The sequence below is a fragment of the Callorhinus ursinus genome, unplaced genomic scaffold, assembly GCF_003265705.2.
Source record: "Callorhinus ursinus isolate GAN/ISIS: 27379988/994484 unplaced genomic scaffold, GSC_fseal_2.0 scaffold2, whole genome shotgun sequence".
In the NCBI taxonomy this organism is placed as follows: domain Eukaryota; kingdom Metazoa; phylum Chordata; class Mammalia; order Carnivora; family Otariidae; genus Callorhinus; species Callorhinus ursinus.
Genome location: NW_027397064.1, coordinates 9,877,626 through 9,896,128, shown reverse-complemented (window position 1 = coordinate 9,896,128; position 18,503 = coordinate 9,877,626). Strand labels below are relative to the sequence as shown.

General features: G+C 44.9%; 1 long non-coding RNA gene across 7 annotated transcripts in view; it reads right to left on the bottom strand.

Annotated features, from left to right (window-relative positions):
* Nucleotides 1-16,050, bottom strand: part of LOC112837880 (uncharacterized) — a 39,632-nt gene extending 23,582 nt beyond the window's left edge. For 3 of the 7 annotated variants that reach the window (XR_012373939.1, XR_012373938.1, XR_012373943.1), the window contains exons 1-3: nucleotides 15,927-16,050; nucleotides 13,345-13,470; nucleotides 12,596-12,790 (exon numbers count right to left, since the gene is read on the bottom strand). This is a non-coding gene — a long non-coding RNA (uncharacterized lncRNA). Of the gene's footprint in view, nucleotides 1-1,535; nucleotides 2,504-3,655; nucleotides 4,484-10,898; nucleotides 11,775-12,595; nucleotides 13,054-13,344; nucleotides 13,471-15,926 lie in introns of those variants that run through there. The other 4 variants (XR_012373942.1, XR_012373940.1, XR_012373941.1 and 1 more) reach the window with 4 other exon arrangements.
* Between the last annotated feature and the right edge of the window lie 2,453 nt (nucleotides 16,051-18,503).

The following is an 18,503-nucleotide window of genomic DNA, read 5'->3' as shown; positions in this document are numbered from 1 at the left end:
CTTAGCTGTGCTATTGTCATAAATACCCCAGGAAATGCCTGAAGATCAGACACAGTTCATTAGGAAATGTAACAAGAGTTGTAACTGAATGCAAGTGACAGATTTTAATTCAAGTTAGCCCAATAAAGCAGAAAAGTCCACCCTTGATTCTGTTTGGGGTGGGGGAGGGGGAAGAATGTCATAATCAAGGCACAATTTCAAGGAAAAAATGACTCAATGGGTTACAGAGTAAATGTCTTTTTTTTTAAAGATTTTATTTATTTATTTGAGAGAGAGAGAAAGAGAGAGAGAGCACAAGCAGGCGGGGAGGATCAGAGGGAAGAGGTAGAGGCAGACTCCCTGCTGAGCAGGGAGCCGGAGATGGGGCTCCATCCTGGGACTCCAGGATCATGACCTGAGCCAAAGTCAGACGCTTAACTGGCTGAGCCACCCAGGCGCCCCTGAAGTAAATGTCTTTAATATTTCACATGCGCACGCATTATTCTGCTACCCATCTCAAAGAGTTAAACAAAATCCCATGTTATTTCACAAGGATTTGCAGGGGATTTGGCTTGCTCCTCACACTTCCAAAACATCAGAGCTAACCTGGAATTTGTAACAACTCTTTGGTCTTCAAAAATATAAACTCAACTTAGATTCCCCAAAGCAGAAACTCCAAGCAAGCAAAAATATTATGACAAGTGATAACCTTAAGCCAATGTATTCATAATGCTGCTTACTTTTTTGATGCTAGTGTTTTGGTAACGGTTCCTAAGGTAAATTGTTTTATCCATTTTTTTCCCTTTATAACCTCTCCTGACCTGTAGTTTTCAAATCTGCTTTACTGGAGGTTGAAGAGCTAACCAGGAACCTTTGGGCCACCAAGGTCCTTCCAAACCTACACACACAAAACTTTGTTATGTCTCTCCTTTCCTTCTGTTTCTTCTTTCCTTTCCTTACTTTGCCCTTATGCTACTGCCCCATCCTAGCTTATATTCTTTTTTCCTTTCTTTCCTTCTAAGGGAGAATGAATGCTGGATATGATTTGGGGTAAGGGCAGGGGATAGGGTATCTATTGAATACTCAAGATATTTGCTTGCTACCAACAGGTTTTCACTTAAGGTTTTGACTTTAAAGATCTACCCTGCCTATAAAAGCGTATGCTCAAAGAATACATAAATATATATATATATATATATATATATAAGCTTCTGATGAATAATAGGGCTCTAATAATTTAGGAAGTATGACGGTTTCTTTTCCCTCAAGGCTCTTGAGTGTGATTTACCTGATCTGGAGTCTTATGAAATTCAACAGTGTGACTCTTGAAATACCTAGAGAAGGTGTTTTGTTTCTCTGTATGATTTTTAATACTTAAGCTGGGACTAAGAGCCAGAATTAGTAAGAAACTGTTTAAAATGGTTTATTTCAGAATAATGTGTACTCCTTGAAGCCGGGAAGCCAAGGAATCTGTTTTGCTTGGGGCTGAGTAAACAGTTAAAGACAACAGGAAAAAAAAAAAAAAAAAGCATAGGAAAAGACCTAAACTAGTTTCTCAACCTTGGCAGTGATGACATTTGGGGCCGGGGAATTTTTTGAGGTGGTGGAGGGGGATGTAATATGGGATGTTTAGCAGCATCGCTGGCCTCCACCCAGTAGATATTGGTAGCACCCTCTCCTCCCTCAAGCCGTGACAACCAAAAATGTCTCCAAATATTGCCCAATGTCTCCTGGGTGGTGGTGCCGGGCAGGGGGGGGGGGTCGGGTACACAATCGCTCTCCATTGAGAACCACTAACCTAAATAGAGTAGTGTAACTGTTTTATGGACAGTCTCCGGGAGTTATTTCAGAAACTTGAAAAAATTAAAAACTGTAGCAGGGTAAAATTGTACACGCCTCTTCATTTTTCCTTGGTCATTTGCCTAAGATGGTGTGTCACTGCCTCTCCCAGGGGACATTGGCCTGCTCCAGGAATGGGCTTTGATGACCTAACAGATCTTTTCCTGTCTCAGGATTCTGGCTAATGACAGCATAATCAATGTGCTGATGCTGAAAACATGCTGAGAAAACAATGGGAACAGGGTCAAATTCTCCTGAAGAAATTTTTTTTTTTTTTTTTTTTTTTAGTAGCCTGGGCCAAATACAATATTGCGGTGTACATTTTTCATAAGGCAGAAAACGTTAGAGACTCAAGGCAAAGTAAAAAGTCAGCCTTTTTAGTGTAGTGAGGTCCGGCATATATTTGTATACAGATGGAGCTAAGATGTAGTCGCAAAAGGAGAAATCTTGAAATATGTAACCAGGTGGCTTAAAAATCACAGCCAAATCTAGATATTCTGTTTGGCAGTAAGACACCTTCTTTCCTTTTTGGGAGAGATATCACACTCTGCCTCCTAGATTCTGCTGAATTATGAAATGCAGAAATTGAGACGCGGGGACCAAAAAACCAGTTTTTCCCTGTCTTCTCTTCTTCTTTTTTTCCATGATGGTGTTCACAGATAGAAAAAAAGTTGACTCACCACATCTGGATTGTAAAATCAAGCACGGGGCATGGATGTGTTAGTACAAGCACTGAGTACCACTAATGTGCAATTGAACATTGAAAGTCAAGCATCTGCCTTAGCCAGCCCCGGGAAGAAGGCAGCGTGGATTTTGCTATCTTCTCCGTAGCTTGCAGAACTTTTCCTATTGTATGAACCCCAGACAGGTCTTTAGTTGTAAAAGCAAGACATTATTCCATGAACTGCTTTCTGGTGGGTGGCTGGACAACCGGCTCAACCAGCCCCAGGTAACTTGAAGCTCCTGAAAACGTCTTCTGCCAGGAGAGGTATGAGGGGGTCAGACAAGTGACTGGCTCATTGATAGGAATTTCACTTTATGGAAAGACACCCCTATTCATGTTTCATAAACCTCATCAGTAGAATTTATCATTAAAAGTCTGACCTTCCGGCATCCTACACCATGAACGGACCAAATTCCCGATGCTCTGTCCGCCTCCTGGATTTTCCCACTTCTAGCCTTAGTCCTGGTTGTTTCCCTTGTCTGGGATGGTCCTTCATCCCAGGGCTGAGTGCCCTCCAAAGCCTGCCCATCTCAACTGCCACCTACGTCCTCCGTGAACGCTCTTGTCCCTTATCCTTTGAGACCAAGGAAATCACGCCTTCCTTTGAGCTGCCTTAGCACGTTATCTCACCACGCCTGTGATGCTTCACTTTCTGTCTCATTTTGAGATCATTTACATTTCTTTTCCTATTATACAGAAAACCCTTCCAGTGAAGGATCTGTCTCTGGTTCCTTGCTCTATTTCTCCTACCATGTGGCTGAGGGCACGGCTTTCAGTATACAACACGTTAAATATATGGCCCTGTAGGTACCACATCCATGTCTGATATTTGTTCTACCCTAAGTAATTAGGCCTTGAGGTCAAGAGAATGGAGTTAAGCTCCTCTCCAGCCCCATCAGGTGAAGAAAGGCAAATAAGAGTTTTAGTTCAACTCCCCGATCTAATGTTGCAATAGTTCCCTTTGCAAACATGTGTCAGCATTTTTGCTACCATTCTTTCTACAGATCTGGGATGAACAAACTCCCTAGTAAACAGGGGCTGTATCCTGAAATGGGGCCGCTTACTAAAGACACAGCCATTCTTTTTCTGTCTCTGTTGTGTAACACACCAACCTGCTCATTCATATCCGGAAATATAAAAACAATTACGTCACCCAGTCCAACCCCTTTGCAGGGGTCCCACTGCAGGAGAGACGTTGAAATGACACCATGCCTGACCCTTTGGAAAGACAAGAAAGAATGTTCTAGAAGTGAATTCTTCGGACAAGGAAGGATGACGTTTAAGAGTTCCTAAATCCATTGGCTTGTTACTTTATATAAATTGATGTTTGGATTAAAGGAACTATTTGAGCTGAATATTTCTTCCCACAGAATGAGAATTAGATTTCTTTAACTTGGCCTAGCTCAGGGTTTGTCTGTCTTCCTCCTTTTGAAGAACTGAACTCTGGCAAAACAGTTTCACGTTTTCTGCCAATTTGTGGCCATTGCCTCTTTTGCAGTATTTGAGATTCATATAAAATTTCTTCTGTCTCCAAGATACCATTGGTTGGTGCCATTGGTTGGATCTCAGATGCTATTGGGGAAAAGGTGATGGTGTTCTAGTGGGCAGTATATGGCTTTGTCACCCTTGGCGATTTGGCTTGGGGAAAGCCAATTAACTTCTCCTCCTCCCAGTCCCCTATCTGAGAAGTTAAGACCATAAAAATACATATCTTTTAGAATTGTTGCAAGACTTTAATGAGATAATGCAGGCGAATTGGATATGCATTGGAATGTCGTTCAATGTTCTACAAATGCCAATTCCTATATCACCAGGCTCTCTGGTATCCGAACCGTACATTCATGTCAAATCAACACTTGGGTGTTTACAAACACCTTCTCCATGTGATGGAGACAGAAAGTGAGTAAGAGTTGCTGACCTTGCCTTTGGAGGACATTTAATCTAGAAATGAAGAGGAGGAGGCATGTGAGTTTGGCCATGTTTGCTTTGTAAATCTCACTTTGGTGAGGGTTGGTTTCCTCACCTGAAAATGAAAGTAGTAATACCTACTTTTCAGAAACAAGTAAGAGGATACACATGAAGTATTGAACCCCCATGCCTGACACATCTAGTTGCTCGGTCAATGCTACCTTTCCAAGGGGATAAGAAAAATGCCAAGCTAGTATTCAAGGCTTCAAATTAGTAAACAAGAACCAAGAACCATTACATCCGGCTGAAAAAATCTGGCCAGGCTTCACCTAAGATTGACATCTGGCCCGAGGCCTGGAGGATACATACATTTCTGCATTTGAAGATCATGACAACAGGGGGTAATACGTGCCCCACGTTGTGCAGAGCACTTTACATGTGCTGCCTCATTGAACACTCGCCAAAACATGGTTAGTGTTGCCACCCACTTTGCAAATGAGAGGATCGGGGTACAGGCAGGGGAGGCGCCTAACCAAAGTCCCACACATGGTTGGGGGCGGAGTGGTAACGAGACCCAAGTGGCCGGGTTCCTGAGCTTGAGCTCATAACCTTGGCACGGAATAAGATAGGGGGCAGGTGGGAGGTCAGAGGGATGGGGAAGGCAGGGCACGGGAAGATGTATAGGAGCAGAGGGAGGGAATGAGAAACTCAGGGTCTTCCTCTCCTGAGAAGCAGCCGTGTGAAGAGGAGAAAGAGGCAAGGTCAGGAGGAGAGGGTGTGTGATGAGGAAGTTTCGGGATACAAGGGCCAGACGACACTGCTGGCCACTGCGGCCACAGAGGTCACAGAGAATGGCCTGGCTTTGAGCCCCGCTAATACCTGTTGACTTCGAAGGCAGCAAGAAGGACGGTTCCAGATTTTTGCAAATTCAGGCCAGATTTAAACACAGGGCCTGGGTTTTCTTAGGAGGCTACCTGTCTAGGAAACCAAGGTTAACCCCTTCCTTCTCTGTCCATGAAATGCTGCTGACCTTTGACTTACACCAGGGATTCATCGGCAAAGCTTTCCTCTGGTGTCACCTCTCATCAGGTCTTAGCAATTACGTATGCTTTTTTAAAAGGTTAGGGTCGCATTTTTTTTTTTTTTTAAGATTTTATCTATTTATTTAACAGAGATAGAGACAGAGCGTAAGTAGGCAGAGTGGCAGACGGAGGGAGAGGGAGAAGCAGGCTCTCCGCCGAGCAGGGAGCCCAATGCGGGGCTTAATCCCAGGACTCTGGGATCATGACCCGAGCCGAAGGCAGACGTTTAACCAACTGAGCCACCCAGGCGCCCCGAGTTGCAATTTTTTTATGCCTGCATAATAGAATGTTGTTGTGCTCCCGTTTAATCAGTCATGTTGGCATCTAGACTGTGAAAAGTACTTCGGCAAGGTACAGTGAAGGAAACAAGACACACCTGTCAGTCTTTCAAACAGAAACTGCTACAAAAATGTACATTTCCCTTAAGAAGCATAAAGCCTCTGAGTACATCTAGTTTGTATTATTGTTTTGCAGGAGATTTCCTCTCCTCCCTCAGATTCAGAGTTTTGCGGACACAATTTCATGGGGCCTCCGATGTTGGACTTTCTTTTAAAGAGAATCATGATGTCTTTATATAGCCCAATATTGTTGGCATTTAGATTCAAGGTTGCTTCCTCTGCAAAAGTTAATTGGATGGGATGACGGTTATTCTATGATAATACATTACACTGCCTTAGTGTTACCCTTGGGCCTGGAATTTCATTAACAGTCCAGAGAGCTTGTCTCACTAAGGCTTTTTGGCTCCTCATTACATGAGCTCACCTCTGCGTGCAAAATTAGAGTCACTGAAAGGTAGTTAGCATAAATTATTCCATCATTCAACCACAAAAGCATCTTTCTTTGGGCAAAATACTTATGACTTTTAAGCCACTTCCTTGTACGTGCATTTCTGCTTCCTATCCAATGAAGGGAAACCTAATGTTCTGTCAGAGTAATCTAAGCAATAGTTTGTTTTTTGGTCCAAAGATCTGCTGGGAACTTCTTCAGTTTAAAAATAAAATTACTGTAAAAACTACCTGCTGGAAATTTTGTCAGTTTTGTTCCTATAAAAATAGGTAAATACCACCGGTGAGTAATATATCAAGGAGAAGGGTAACTGCTATTATTTGTGTTCGGTCTTTCTACAATGTTGATTTTCCCCTCCATTTCCTTACTTCAGAAACCCTTTAAAGGGGATGTTTTTTGCCACGAATCAGTATGCATCCCAGAACAAAGGCTTTATTCTCTCGTTTATTTCCTCATTGAACCATTTATGCATCAAATATTAACTGAGAACCTCTTAAGTACCTAGCACTATTCAAGTCCCTTGGAATGCATTAGTGATAAAGAAAATTAGTGAAAAAGATTCCTGCCCTCCTGGAGCTTATATTCTCATGGGAGAGAGTCCGATAATAAACAGTAATCATAATAAGTAAGAATGATATAGTACCTAGGAAGTTCAAAAGTGCTTTGGGAAAATAAAAATAAAGACAAAGGGACACCTGGGTGGCTCAGTCATTAAGCGTCTGCCTTCGGCTCAGGTCATGATCCCAGGGTCCTGGGATCGAGCCCCGCATCGGGCTCCCTGCTCAGCGGGAAGCCTGCTTCTCCCTCTGCCACTCCCCCTGTTTGTGTTCCCTCTCCTGCTATGTCTCTCTCTGTCAAATAACTAAATAAAATCTTTAAAAAAAATACATAAATAAAGACAAAAAGGAGGGTAGGCTAATGGGGATGGTGGCCTAGAGTGTGCATATGTGGAGACAGGTTAAACAGGGCCACCAGGATAGGCCCTGTGGAGAAACCAGGATGAAGAGAAGCGAGGCAGTTGGCCAAGGAATATCCAGCTTAAGGCAGAAGCAATAGTTAGATAGGGCCCCAGGGGGGAGCTTGGTGTCTTTCTGATGTGGGCAAGAAGGTCAGAGTTGCTGGAGCAGAGGAGACAGGAAGGAGAGGAGGCTTGTAGACAGGCCTACAGAAGTGGGGGCGGGGAGTGGGCATTATAGGATTTTGAGGGGCAATTGGGACATGAGCTGAAAGTTTAAAAAGACCCCTCTAGCATTGGGTTGGAAAATGGACAGTGGAGGAAGGAGAGCATGGAAACAGGAAGACCAAAGGATTGCTTGAACAGAAATCACATCAGAAAGTATGAAAACCTCTTTGGTTTACATTGTTTTATTTATTTGATTAAGATCTTATTTATTTATTTGAGAGAAAGAGCAGTGAGGAGGGGCAGAGGGAGAGAGAGAGAGAGAGAGAGAGGGAGCAGACTCCCTGCTGAGCAGGGAGCCCAAGGCCGGGCTCAATCCCAGGACCCCTGGAGATCATGACCTGAGCAAAAGGCAGATGCTTAACCCACCTAACCACGCAGGCACCTCTGGATTACACTGTTTCAAACCGGACTTTGAACTGGAAGACCAAAAACACAATACCACCTCTGGTTCAGCCCTGCTCTTGAGCTCCATCTCTTGCACAGAAAACTCGGCCACACTCCTCCACACAGGCTGCAAGGTTCCTAGCATGTGGCTTCCTCCACTTAGGTGGAGCATTTCATTTGAGCTAACTTGGTAGTTCCCTTGGGGGGCAGTACAGTTATATCACAGAAGACAAATCACCAGATTAAGGGGCACTGCGGCGAACATAGGATTGGAGGTTCCAGAGTCGTTCTGGAATGCTTGGTGACACAAGGAGAGAACAGAGTCACAAAAGGAGGCCAGCACTGGGCTCTAGGGTCAATGTATCTAAACTGTATAGTGGATACCTACCGATGCTCTTGTTCTTTTTTTGTTTTGTTTTGTTTTTATTTTTGTTGCGAGAGACAGAGAGAGAGTGCGAGGTTAGGGGGGTTGGGGTAGGGGTAGAGGGGAAGAGAAAATTTTAAGCAGGTTGCACACTGAGCACAGAGCCCAACATGGGGCTGGATCTCATGATGCTGAGATCGTGACCTGAGCCAAAATCAAGAGTTGGACACGTAACTCCCTGAGCCGCCCAGGTGCTCCAGAGCTGCTCTTCTTTGATATTTAGAGTGACAAGATGGTAAATACCACACCGTTCTTTATCTGTCATTGTCTTTGAATTTCGTGAGGTAGCTTAGACTTGTGTCTTCTATCTTTTTCTTTTTCAATATCTAACATCAGGGCATTAGGGGTGTAGTTGAGAGAGAGAGGCTAGAGATCACTGTTAGAAAAGAGCATCAAAAACCAAGACAAAAGACCTATGGGCAATAGTAAGGTTGAACCTGATACTTGGAAAGAACTGTCTTCATAGCCCATGTCAACCTCAGGAAGTTCGTGAGAATTTTTAGGGCCCTCTTCATTATTTCACATGACAGAGGATGTAGGAGCCCAGCCATGAGAAGAAATCCTAGGAGAGATCACTGCCCTAGAAAGGGAGGTCTCTAGACCTCTGCCGAACCAAGTAAAGCCATCAGAAAGTTTAAATGGGACTACAGGGAAATATCTACTCACAAGAGACTAGAAACAGTGTGGAAGGTCATTTAGCACTAGGATGGCAAATAGATTGCAGACCTCATTGCCTATCGGGAGTAACATCTGGAGTGCTGAGGGGAAGGATTCTGAGACCACACCTGGTGTTGGTGTAGACATGGTACCATGTGGACGAGCAATGCCTGCTCCAGGCTACGGGAGTGGGAATGCTATTTGCAGACCACGTACTTATTTTTCCTGACTACCCTGTCCTCTTGCCTTCATATTTATCTACATTTAAATCATCTAAGAAAAATGAGGTGCTATTCTATTTTTAAGAGGTTTGCAGAGGACATTATATAAACTTCTTTCAGAAATGCAAAGATTGTTGCTTAAAATAAATTCCCCTTGCATTATCCAAGGTTTTGTTGCTTTAATGTAAAGTTCTTCTCTTTTTTCTTGGTCTCACTGGAGAGTGGAAGAGAGCCAGGTCCTGGGAACCCACTGTGGTGTCCTGGTCACCACCTGTGTCAAAGGTGTAGACCTCGGACTCTCTCCTTGCTCTGACCATTGGCTCCTTCAGTCTGGGGCTTCCCCTCCCTAGGTACCCTCTCCCCCATTTTTGTCGCCTCTGCTGGCAAACTGGGGTCTTCAGACTGAGAGACAGAAGGAGCCTCAGGGAGATGGTGGGTCATGGAGAACCCACGCTCTTTTCCTGGATTTGCCACAGATCCCTTTGAGGACTATTTTGCTTTATCTTTCAGAGGCTGATATTCCTCATCTGCAAAACGAGGGGGATTTTAACCTCGGCACAAGGATGGGACTGAGATGATATATTATGTGTTTGGTGCACAGTTCAGGAATGGGGAGTTGGCCTCTTTTACCAGATTCTCAAAAGGAGCGGTAACCCCCACACTGTTAAGAGTCAGAAGCATAGGTGATTTCTAACACTTGTTCAATTTGAAACATTGCATGTAAAGATCCCTTGTCCTGTATGGATGGATCACTGTGTCTCATGCTCACAGCTGCAAGATGGGACCAAACCCTTCAAAGGGCAACTTCCAGTTCTTACAGAGAAAGGACCCACTTTAATATTAAAGGACCTATATTAATCAACTTTGTAGACTAAGTGAAACGAAAAATGTAACCTGTGTGAGAAAGAGGAAGTAGTATTGTTAAAATTACCTTGAAAGCCCATGAGTTATGAAAGAAGGAGACATTGTTCTAGAGGATTCCCTTGTCTTTTAAGGTCATGAATCAGAGGCAACATGCATCGGGGACGGGGCATGGTCTGTGAGGTACCCAGGATGAGGCCGTGGTGGCGGCAGACCTTGTCCTGGCCATGGTCCGGGGGGGATCTTTGGTTTTACTGACTTGTATTCGTTGGTAGGGATGCTAGTTTCACAAACTAGGTGGCTAAAAACAACTGGAATTTATTCTCTCACAGTTCTGGAGGCTAGGAGCTCAAAATCAAGGTGTCAGCAGGGCCATGCCCCCTGCAAAGGCTCCAGGGAAGAATCCATCTTTGCATCTTCCAGTTTCTGGTGGGCCCAGCCTTTGCTTGGCTCATGACAGCATCACCCCAATCTCCGCCTCCATTATTACATGGCCTCTGTCCCTGTGCATCTGTGTGTATCTTCTCATCTTTTTTTTTTTTTTGAAGATTTGTTTATTTATAGTAGAGAGAGAGCTCGAGCGAGCAGGGGGAGGGGCCGAGGAAGAGGGAGAGAGAGGAGGAGAGAAGCAGACCCCGTGCTGAGTGTGGAGCCCAATGCCGGGCTCAATCCCAGGACCCTGAGATCATGACCTGAGCTGAAATCCAGAGTTGGAGGCTAACTGACTGAGCCACCCAGGTGCCCCTCCTCTTGTTTTCTTCTAAGGGCATTGGATTTAGGGCCCACTCTAAATCAGGATGATTTCATGTTGAGATCCTCAACTAATTACATCTTCATAGACTCTATTTTTTTTTAAGGTTTTGTTTATTTATTTGCCAGAGAGAGAGAGAGAGAGAGTGAGTGCACAAGCAGGGGGAGCATCAGGCAGAGGGAGAAGCAGGCTCCCTGCTCAGCAAGGAGCCTGATGCAGGACTCGATCCCAGGGTCCTAGGATCTTGACCTGAGGTGAAGGCAGACACTTAACTGACTGAGCCACCCAGGCATCCCTTTAGACCCTATTTCTAAATAAGATCACATCCTGAGGTTTCAAATGGAGGATGCCACTTAACCCACCACACCAGCATTGTTTGAAGCTTTTTTTTTTTTAAATGAGATTGTACTCCTGTAGTACTTAGGATATTAAAAAAAAACAAATGAAACAATCACAGAAAAGAGTGTTCTAGGCAGCTAGTACATGTGTATACATGCACATATATTTGCTTGCTTACCTTGGCTGAGTTGCAGGTGGGGCGGATGATGGGAAGAGAAGGGAATATAATAATTATACCTAACACTTGTAGAGTGCCTACTGTCTGCCAGATACTGGTTTAAGTGCTTTTACCTATTAAATCACTTAATCCTCAGGGCAATCTTATAAAGTAGGTGATATTATCATTCCCATTTTACAGGTGAGAAGACCGAGGCACAGAAAAGTGAAGTTACATCCTCAAGCTCCCCGGGGAAATCCAGGATTGGAATGCAGACAGTCTGACTCAGAAACAGTGCTCATAAGTGCCCTCCTGTCCTGCACAAGGCACACGTAGGGGATGTAGGTCTGCTTAAAGAAACCTCTCACCACTTCCTCAACACACACAGATGCGCACGCTCACTCTTCCAAATAGAACAATAATCAATGAGCGGGTAGCTTCTATGGTTGGACGTGTTTGGAGCATTTCATCTGCAGAATCTATTGAACCAGATACAGTCAGACATTTACTCAGAACAGATAAAAGCCAGTATGGGCTGAGTAAAACACAGTTGTTCAAGCGTATCACCGACTGCCTTGCAGATTCCCCAGACCACACGTGATTACCACTAATTAGGGGGTGATGTTGCCTGGGTCAAAGAGGAGCCACAAATTAGGTGGGGGGAGGTGGTTCATTTAGAGCAGCTTCGAGCCAATTGCTGTTCAACTGCAGTTGTGGCTGACTTGGTGTCTTACAAGCAACACACACCGAGTGAAGGAAAGGGAATTCGTAGGCATATTTAAAATAAGAAGAAGAATGACTGTAGGGCTTACATAAATGCCAGGTGCTGTGCTGTGTACATCACCTCATTCAGTCCTTACCGCAACCTTCTGAATCATCAAACCCCCCAGGGCTGGGACGGTGACTAATAATAAAGTGGTACATTATTATCCTTATGATAAAAATAGCTATGCGCTTGTTCCTGTAACTTGCTCCAGGGGCTCCCCAACCTCAAAAGCGGACTTGGCTCTATGGAGCCCCATGCACATTCACTGAGGACCAAATCTGTAGGGCAACAATTACCTAAATGAACATTCAGGAGGTTTTCACTGTGGGAGCTTGGTGTATGTGGCTTTTCAGGTAATTTCCCTCATCTAAATAACTTCTTGAGAGAAGACAGTTCCTTCAAGTGCACGGCCTAAAGCTCTGAGGGGAAGGCCGCATCCTCATAAGCAGAAACCTGGGGCTAGTTATGTGCCAGTTATGTGCCGGGCTGTTCGGACCCTCAACGGCCAGATTGAGGGCAGGAAAGCGCACATACCTCCTGATTTTTCCTGCTTTCCTGTAGGATCGGGCTTGGTTGACAAGAGCATCCCACCAGACACCGCAGCGCTGACTGTGGAGGCTGAGTCATGGGCTCTGGAGACAAAGGGCCAACTTGCAAATCCCAGCTCCATCACTTCCCAGCTATATGACGTTGGCAAGGTGCTTAACTCAGGAATCTTGGTTTCTTCATCTGTAGAATGCGCGTAACAATAAAACGTCCCACCCAAGGCTGGTGTGAGGATTGATGGGGTTACTTTCAGCATGTGCTCTGCAGAGGGCTTAATGCCTCAGGACAAGAAATGCTAGTCATCATTACTGGGATATCAACAGTGGAATCCTGGGCAATTGCTTCCCTTCTGGAGGTGAGGTGTGATGGCAACATCATTGGACTGGGCTCAAGAGAGTTACTTTGTGCTCAGCTCACCTCCTGTTGTACAAGGAACCATGACCCATCTGCCAGCATTAGGTGAGAAATAGACAAGGAAGAGGAACCTTTTCAGAGACCCACTTTTAAAATGTCTCCATCTGACCACTTCCTAACGCAGGGCTGATGGGGAAGGGTCCATTTTCCTTTTCTGTAAGTCCCATAGGCCCTGCTGGCTGTTTCTTTTCTGATAACTAGAGGTTTCTCTCCCCACAGGGGCCCCTTTCTTTCCCCTGAACCAGAAGGGAAGGTCCCCTTTCTCTCTTCAGTAATGGGCAAGAACAACGTTCCATTGACAACTTGAATGGAGCATTTCTTACCCTGGGACTCTTCCTGCTGCAGAGGCAGGGACCTTTTCTCTCTCCATTGGCTTCCAAAGATGATGATTCCAGCTCTCCAGAGGCGGCCAGGGCAGGGCGGTTCAGGATTTCTGATTCCGGCACGATCTGAGGAAGGGAAGCTGCTCAGTTTCAGGGTCTCTGTAACAGGCCATTTTCCTTATGATTTCTGACATGCGCCAGTGCCAGAATTTTCCCTGTGTTGCCTGCCTCTGGGCCTGCCCTGACCACCCAGCAACATTCCCTCCTTTCACACCACCTTCCCTCACTCTGCTTCATTTTCCATTAGAGCGCTTAGCACCACCTGGTCCATTTCTATTAACATGTTTATTGTTTGTTCTTGCTCTTGTGGGAGCAGGAGGTCCAGGAGAGTAGGGACTCTGCCTTGTTCATTGCCCAATCCCTAGTGTCCGGCACAGACCCTGGCAGCTGGTACGTGCTCAATGGAGATTTCGTGAATGAATGAATGAATGAGTGAAGGCTGAAAGGTATTTCTGGTTTCCCTCTAAAATCCGGAAAATGACTTTCTGATACATGGATAACTGGAGTCTAGCTGTAATCTGCAATCGTTCTTCCAGAATGGCCTGGGGTTGGCTCTGTCAACCAACTGGCATGATCCTTCTAGGGCCTGGCAAACTAGAGACACAGGTTATGACCTGATCCCTGCTCTCTGGGCAGACAGAATTTGGCTGGTGAGACAAAGCTCACAAAGGACAGGGTAAAATGAACCCCAGCAGAAGAGAAGGTCTTAACAGCTTGGACAGCTATGGAGGTAGGTGGGGTGGGGTGGGGGTAGGGGACAGGTCTGCAGCCTCTCTGTTTATCCCCGTGTCTTGAGAGAGAAGGAAGCCAGGTTGACAGCCTGGTGCTGCGGGGCTTGGGTCCTTCAGGTGTCTAGTTTCTTGGCGCTCTCTGCAGAGACTACCCTGAAACCACACCGATGTTTCCAGGAAGTGTGCACTAACTGCATGTCTTCTGTAGGTTTTCTCCCCTCCTTCCTTTTCTATCTCACTGCTTCTTGCAAATTAAAAAGCGAATCAGAGAGCAATGTTAAAAATAATCAAACCACAGCTAGAGGAAGGCGCTATCAACAGAAGAAAGGGGGAAAAATGGAGTTGAATATTATTCCGCAATGCTTTATACACAGGCCCTGTGATTATTCATTCTGTGAAACCCTGGGGGCCTGGGGGGAATTAATGGGGCCACCATTACTTGCCTTTTGCATTGCTTAAACAGGCCATAAGAATGAGCATTGGTTTCAGGGCCACTGGCTGGAAAAAGTCATGCTATGGGGAGGGAAGTTGTCAAGAAAGAGGGAAAACCCACAGGTCCAGTTTTCCTAGATTGTAAATTCTCACTGTCATCTGGTTACGCCTCTCCTAATCAAAATCAGCTTGGGGCATCAGGGGGTCCTGAAGGAAAAGAAGATATGAAGACCCTAAGAATGTAGACTCGAGGATCCCCAACCGTCCAGGCTCACCAGCCCGAAACTGGGTGTCTGAGGGAGGGCCAGGAGCTTCTGAAAGGTCAGTGCTCCAAGCCGGAGCTGGGCAGAGAGGTGGGGAGTGGGTTTATGCCCCTTTGGTGTTTTCAAGGCTCCCAGTATATGAAAACATGGGGTCACAAAAACTGTGGCATATTTAAAAATAATTATACTTAACAAATGAGACGTTTGAATACCCAAGCAAACCAAGAAAACAAGACAATGGTGCTATTCACAAAGTAAATCCAGGACTTACTAAAAGCATGAATTTGGCTAAACGGGTGATGGGGATTAAGGAGGACACTTGTCGTAATGAGCACTGGGTGTTATAGGTAAGTGATGAATCACTGAACTCTACTCCTGAAATGAATATTACATTGTATGTTAACTAATTAGAAGTTAAATAAAAATCTGGAAAAAAAAAGTATGAATTCAGGATGTGTCGCATGCTGCTGGTGGCAGGGATGGACATGGGACACGCACGTGTGTCTGGCAATATCTTCTTTCTATTCTGTTGGTGGATCCCCTTGACCCTGTGGGTAACCCAGAGAATACTGTTAAGTCTAAATTTGAGTCCTGCTTCAATGGGGAGCCCTCCTTTCCTCACTCCGATGCTCTGGGCAATTAAGTCACTTCTACCTATCCTTTGATACTTGTTAATGCTTGTCCTGCTCTGCTGTCTGGGAAGACATAGAAGGGCCTCCTTTCCGGGCTTGGCCTCCAGGCGCTGAGGGTGGGGTAGCCTAGGATGAGTTGGCAGCTCTGTCGCTGGCTCCTTGGGGCCTCTCCCAATGTCACGGTTTGTTCAGGACATTTTCTCTGAGTCACCCTTGGTGATAAGACGGGCGAGAGCCTCTAAGCAAGTCAGGTTTTGGATTCTTACCATCAGAGGTTTGATTTCAGAATTTGCAAGTTCTTTAACAAAACTACAGGAGCTTGGGCAGAGCTGTAGTCATTCCAGGAGCCAAAACAGCCGAGACAACAATAAACAGAACCCAGAACCCACCGCATAAGATTGAAGGAAGCTTTATTCTCTGGCTCCCCACTGCTGCCTTCACTTACTCATTCAGCCAATACTTACTGAGCCCCTTAGCCAGGCACCATGCTAAGTGCTGGAGGAGTAATGGTGAGCCGATGCAGACCTAGGTCCCTCCTGAGTGAAGTCCACTGTGTAGTGGGGGGCTAGGGAATGAAATCACAAAGCATTGTAAATAGCCATAGCAGCAAGTGCTCCAAAGGAGAGGTACATGCTACTATGAGCACCTATATGGGGTCTCGCTTAATTGGGAGGGAAAGAGAAGGATCTCTGAAGCCAGATATTGAGCGGGATCTAAGGGAGGAGAAGGGAAAGAGAGGGAAGTCTCTTTTTGGAACCAACAATGCATGTACAAAGGCCCTGAGGTGGGACAGAAGAGAATATAAAAACCAGAGAAGGAAGTGGGGCTGGAGCAGGGTGGTGGAGATTTAGGGTCATGCCTGAGGCATGTTGGAGCTGGGGCAGGGTGGGGAGGCCTAGCATGGTCTGCACGAAGGAGGCCACTTTCAAAGGGCTTCTGGGCCTCCCAGATTTTCTTTCAGCCTCAGAGCAATGGGAAGTCACTGAAGGGCTTAAAGCAGGGGGAGGAGACTGGGGACGCCTGAATCACATTAGCATTTTGAAAGATCCCTCTGGCTGCCGCGCTAAGGTCTCTGAAGGTGATTTCTGCTTCATAAGCAGGGCCAGGATTCAGTTACTGGAAGGGGAAGCTGGGGTGGCGCAGCCCGATGTGAGTTTGAATCCCAGCTTCTTGCTTCATTTCCAGCGTAGCCTAGGGCAAACCAGCATTTCAGACTCTCAGTTTCCTCCTATATAAAGTGGGGATAATAATACGTCCTTGCGCGTTGGTGTGAGGGATAAGCAAATTTCAGTAAATAAATGGTCTGGCCTGACACACTGCAAACTTCCCTTGGGATTTTTAAAAGTAGAAACCTGCTGTGATATTATACAGAGTACGAAAAAGCCAAGACTCAGCCCATCATGACTTTCAGCTTTACATGTAGGACATATTTTGGACGTCCCCTGAACTTCACCTTCCTACAGATGGATAGTCTGGAAATGCAGCTGCTGCTTCTTTAAACAACATGACAATAAAACAACCGCGTAGTAAACTGTTTGTACAAGGTGCTACGGCCACGCCTTCTGATTTTGGCATTTATCAGATGACAAACCATGGAGAGATGAACCAGAAAACGTACACATGACAAGGGAGCATCACAGAGAAGCAAGCCACTGGCTGTGGGTTAAGTGCGTTTGTTGGTGATGAATAAGAGTCTGCTGGGCGTCTTATATTTAGCTGGAGTGGGGCTGGTAAGTGAGCCTGTTTTGTTCAGGCCTGGTTTGGACATTCCAGCCCTGTCTTCTCCTAAACAGCCCAGGGCCCTGGTGTAAGGGTGCTCCAGATGACCTTAAGTCAAGGGCCTTGTCAAAAAGACTCAGGAGCCAACTTGAAGAGGCTCTCACTGGCCAGTGATGAGACAATGTGAGTACCAACGATATGAAACATATCAACTACGTTTAATTTCTTGAGCCGCTCGTGACATTGACAAACATATTGATCACCATTGCAAGGTGATAGGAAACCAATATATTATTTTGAAAATTTGTGAATAAAGGAAAGGAATCAAACATTTAAACTGTCTTTCTGACAGAAACTGTGCCAGAGAGTAGCTGAGGGGAAGTTTATCCTTATAGGAATATTTCACCTGACAAACAGAGAAGGAATGACAGAGTTAGATTATCACCACTCTGTGACCTTTCATAAATTAAGGAATCTAGATATTAATCATCAATGTCTGCTAATATCATAAAAAGATAGAAAGGACCTCCCTCCCCCTCCCCCCATCATGCGCTGCCTGATGGAAGCAGACAAAGAAATAAAATTTTGCCAAGAACAACAACAAAAACTGAACTGGAAACAAGTGAACTAGACCCAGCCACAAATTTTAAGAAAGGCAGGGGTGTTAAATAACACAGGCTGTGGGAAACAACATGGCAAAGGGCCCAGTTCCTAAAAAAACCAAAAAAAACAAAAAGGAATTACAAGAGAAAAGGAGATAGACAGAAACACACTTTAGTACGGTATATTACCCAACTACAATGTATGAATTAAAATAAACTATAAGCATCTTTTTAAAACATCAGTGAGAAACTTCAAATCTTGCTGGGATATTTCATGATTTTTAAGGAATTATTATTAATTTTTTAGGTGTGCTAATGGTATCATGGTTCAGTTAAAAAAAAGCTTTTATTTATTTATTTATTTATTTAAGCAATGCAAACTAACATACGTGCAGATGAATGATATGCTGTCTGGAATCTGCTTCAAAATAATAGGAGGGGTGAGGGTACGACGGGGAGGGTAAGAAAGCCTATTAGCCATGAGCTGATAATTGACGATGGGCCACAGTCTCATGGGAGTTTGATATTCCCCTTAATAGAAAGTTAAAAAATAAATCCATTGACCAATCCAAAATCTGTTGATCACTTTCTTGTAATATTTAGCTATTACTGATGGCATTATATTAACATGAAGTCTCATTTGGGCGTTTCGTCCAGTTACTTTCAAGGGATGTCTGAGGGCTGGCCTTGGCCATTAGGAAATGTGGGTTCTAATCTTAC